Source organism: Sebastes umbrosus, chromosome 9 (assembly GCF_015220745.1).
Source record: "Sebastes umbrosus isolate fSebUmb1 chromosome 9, fSebUmb1.pri, whole genome shotgun sequence".
In the NCBI taxonomy this organism is placed as follows: domain Eukaryota; kingdom Metazoa; phylum Chordata; class Actinopteri; order Perciformes; family Sebastidae; genus Sebastes; species Sebastes umbrosus.
The window spans coordinates 480,811-485,167 of record NC_051277.1 but is presented as its reverse complement, the minus strand read 5'-3'; the positions used below and the strand labels follow the sequence as shown (position 1 = coordinate 485,167).

General features: G+C 42.6%; 1 long non-coding RNA gene across 1 annotated transcript; it reads left to right on the top strand.

The window, feature by feature from the left end:
* The first annotated feature begins 1,272 nt into the window (after positions 1-1,272).
* Positions 1,273-3,348, top strand: LOC119494573. Its single transcript, XR_005208241.1, has 2 exons — positions 1,273-2,168; positions 2,810-3,348. It is a non-coding gene; the product is annotated as an uncharacterized LOC119494573 (long non-coding RNA).
* Positions 3,349-4,357: the final 1,009 nt, after the last annotated feature.

Sequence of the window (4,357 nt, the reverse complement as noted above, 5' to 3'; positions counted from 1 at the left end):
TGAAAAGGCAGCCACAGCTTGTCTTCTAGATAAGAACTATTCCACAATGTGCTCCAAATAAACACAAAAGTGTGTTCTCAGTTTAGAAAACAAACCTTCCACCACTCAGGAATGTTTGTATGTGACCTTTGACTCTTTGTGTTCCAATAGAAGCGTACGTGCACATTACACCTTAAAGTGTTTGCAGTGAAGCCCGTGTTAAACTTCCAGTGGAGGTTTCTATTTGTGTTTCTACTGTTTGGTTGGCTCACCCTTGACTCACTGTTTTTCGCCCAACCCCTTCATCACAGTTGTGAAATATTTCACATTAGTCGTGGGTGGCTGATGAAGTGCATTGTTAATGAGAAGTTTTGTCGGTGTGTCAGGTTGGTCTGTTACCAGATCTCAGCTGTGGGAGGCTGGCATCTGTTTCTCTCTGACTGGAAAGCTCCGAGTGTCAGCTTGTTAAAAAAAAACAACAACTCAACAATGGGTTGGAAAATATTTAATATCTATAGATGAAAAAACAAGCAATGCGTGGTAAAAAAAAACACAATTAACAAAGCCTAATTGAAGGTAGAAAAAAAGGAGAAAGAGAAAAGTATGCAAGAGTTGAAGGCAAAAAGAGCCAAAAGTAAAGTGTGCAGACTGCTTGTGTGAAAGATGCAGAAAGACACCAATACGTCGGTCGGTCGGTGGTCGGTCGGCCTCGGTCGGTCGATCGGCGGTCGGGACGTGTCAGTCGTTCGGTCGGTCAGTCGTCTTCCTGAAAACAGTAAGCGGGTGGCTTCAGGTGCTGAGGATGTGATAAGAACCATTTATTAAGTACCTGGTTCGTGTCGTTCGCCCGCCACTAGTGAACCGACTCATGGATGAGTCTTTAGGTTCACCTACAACCACCTTCGGCTCAGGAGTTGTGTGCTCAGAATGACCGTTTTAACCTCTTTTACAGCCAGACCCGGTGCCGGACCGGTGCCGGACCCGGTGCCGGACCCGGTACCGGTTCAGCTGAGCTGTGTGTTAAAACACTGTCTTTAAAAACTCCATCAAATGTGTGGTGGTCTTTTTCTGACTACTTTCTAAAAGACGAGGCCTTAAACGCACTAAAACAACTCTTTTTGTCCAAACAAGGTTTGTTTGACAATGATTTGAATATTTTAGTCACAAAATCAACGCACCAGAAATTGTATTTTACTTTATAATTTTATATTGAATGTACATACTTGATTTTGGTTTCTTTTTTGTTATCATATACATTGTTATTGATCATATGTTATTATCTAAGTTTACTTGATCATATTTCATTATTATAATAAAACTGCTCCATTTGGAGTCAAAATTACACAATTTAATAGTTGTGTTTTATTGATTTTATACTGTGCACCTTGGTAGAATGTTATGATGCACAATGGTAGAATGTGATGATGCACCTTGGTAGAATGTTATGATGCACAAGGTAGAATGTGATGATGCACAATGGTAGAATGTGCTGATGCACAATGGTAGAATGTGCTGATGCACAATGGTAGAATGTGATGATGCACAATGGTAGAATGTGAGGATGCACAATGGTAGAATGTGCTGATGCACAATGGTAGAATGTGATGATGCACAATGGTAGAATGTGAGGATGCACAATGGTAGAATGTGATGATGCACAGGGTGAATGTCATGGCTGAAGGCTCCATTGTGCCGTAGCCTCCTGTAGGGATATCAGGAGTGTTTTAGAGCCAGAGTCCCTTTCAAGAGGTAGAAAACCCATTTGGCACACTTTGGGTATCCAAGTGGTCCAGATGGAGAGTCCTCCTGGTCCTATCCTGACTAAAACCTTTATAGAATCTATGTGCTTTGTGTTATTTCTATCTGCTTTGGCTCAGTTGTAGTCGAGGAGTTGCTGAATGAATTCAGAGGCGTCTCTGTGCACGGCATCATTTATATAATGGTGTTATCCACTGTCTGATCTAGAGAACATTTTAAACAGTTTCCTTTGGTTCATCCCAGTTTACTCAGGCATAGTAACAATCACAGTGTTACTGACATGGGGATGAATCCTCTGAGGTCTTACCTATCCATAGAGACCAGATCAAGCAGATAGACCTGCTAGTTGTGGAGCTATTCTTCAGTTATCTTGGGTCGGTCTGTCTAGGAGAACCACACCTTCCAGCACCTATAGGGCTGCAGAGGTTCAGGTAAGAGGCCGGTGGACAGGTATTCCTCCAACGTAACGACAGGACAGTGAGGGTTCTCTGACTATCATTTCAAAGCTAGGGCTGGTAGAGTTCTTCAAAACCATTTTTTGTTCTATTTCTTGAAATTGTCTTTACATCCTAACGTCAATCAATCAATCAATCAATCAATCAATCAATCAATCAATCAATCAATCAATCAAATCTCACTGTACAAATCAACATTCATACTGTGACCCTGACGATCAGAGACCCTGATCAGAGACCCTGACAGAGACCCTGATCAGAGACCCTGACCGTCAGGACCCTGATCAGAGACCCTGACCGTCAGAGACCCTGATCAGAGACCTGACCAGAGACCCTGACCGTCAGAGACCCTGACCGTCAGAGACCCTGATCAGAGACCCTGACCAGAGACCCTGACCGTCAGAGACCCTGACCAGAGACCCTGACCGTCAGAGACCTGACCGTCAGAGACCCTGATCAGAGACCCTGACCGTCAGAGACCCTGATCAGAGACCCTGATCAGAGACCCTGATCAGAGACCCTGACCGTCAGAGACCCTGATCAGAGACCCTGATCAGAGACCCTGATCAGAGACCACTGACTGTGTGTGAGTCTTTATTTTCCGTCTCCGTCTCCAGCAGCTGACTGAAACGTGGCCCCTCCTCGCTGCACATGATTTCTATTGGATTCTACCAGGCCTCTGTCTTGTTAGTGAAGCTGTTGTATCTTTTCCATCAGTAAACCAGCAGACTGGGATGTCCCAAAGCAATCCGCGGGATCAGGATCAGGACCGACTGAGGTGTTTTTTAATGGATCTGTATCGGCTGTATGAAGATGGATCCATTTCTGATCCTCTGTTTATTGTAACCTAATCCACTGTGGCTCTCACACGGCTGTCAGGAACACTCGCTTCTAACGCAAAGTGAGTGAAACTCAGGCCGACCAAACAGCAGCCTGCGGGTCCAGTTAACGTCCACGCTGACAGCAAGAAGAGAGCTGCTGGGGGTTAAAAGATGCTCTGATCCTCAGAAGAAGCTCACTTCTAAAGTGCTCTCTGTCCAACACTATTAAATGTATGAAGAGTTATTCACCCGACTGTCCACAATGGAATGACAAACGTGTGTGAGATCACACCACATTCTGATTATTCAGTCTGACATCAGGTTTATTCCAGTAATCTATTCCAGTAGTTTATTCCAGTAGTTTATTCTAGTAGTTATTCTAGTAGTTTATTCTAGTAGTTTATTCCAGTAGTTATTCTAGTAGTTTATTCCAGTAGTTTATTCTAGTAGTTTATTCTAGTAGTTTATTCCGGTAGTTTATTCTAGTAGTTTATTCTAGTAGTTTATTCCAGTAGTTATTCTAGTAGTTTATTCTAGTAGTTTATTCCAGTAGTGTATTCCAGTAGTTTATTCTAGTAGTTTATTCCAGTAGTTTATTCTAGTAGTGTATTCTAGTAGTTTATTCTAGTAGTTTATTCTAGTAGTTTATTCCGGTAGTTTATTCTAGTAGTTTATTCTAGTAGTTTTATTCCAGTAGTGTATTCCAGTAGTTTATTCTAGTAGTTTATTCTAGTAGTTTATTCCAGTGTTTATTCTAGTAGTTTATTCTAGTATTCAAGTCCAGGTTGATCCAAGATATATGTCGATAAAAGAGTATTTCTGAAAGTTGACGTAGACTGTACAGATGTGTTGATGTCATCCACACGTTTAACTTAGGTCCATTTGTCTGTCTCTGACGCTGACATCCTGATTCTTAATCCCGCCTACGAAGCTCTGATTGGTTTGTCTTCCAACCAGGAAACAGCCGTCACTGAGCACAACATCAGACCTCTTTGGATCGCTATAAAGTGTAGATGTGAGCAGCAGTGAAGCGCGGATCGACCCACAAGCTTAGAAAATAGTTATTAATAACTAGAGGAAACACTGCGTGTAATACGAGTGGTTGATTGTGGCATATTTTAGGGCGGTTTGGATCGGCTCTCATGATGGGTCGGGTGAGTGAGGGTAATAAAAACCTTGACCCGCTCCGTTAACTCTTAGTATTTGTCTACAATATTAACTTTAGTGAGGCTGTGACATTCTTTGCTGTCTGCAGGTAAACAAAACAGGTGGAGGTGTTCACCTGGCTGTGTTGGGGATGTGGTCCACTTCAATGAGGTGTGTTTTAAAGCGCCTCCCAAAAGG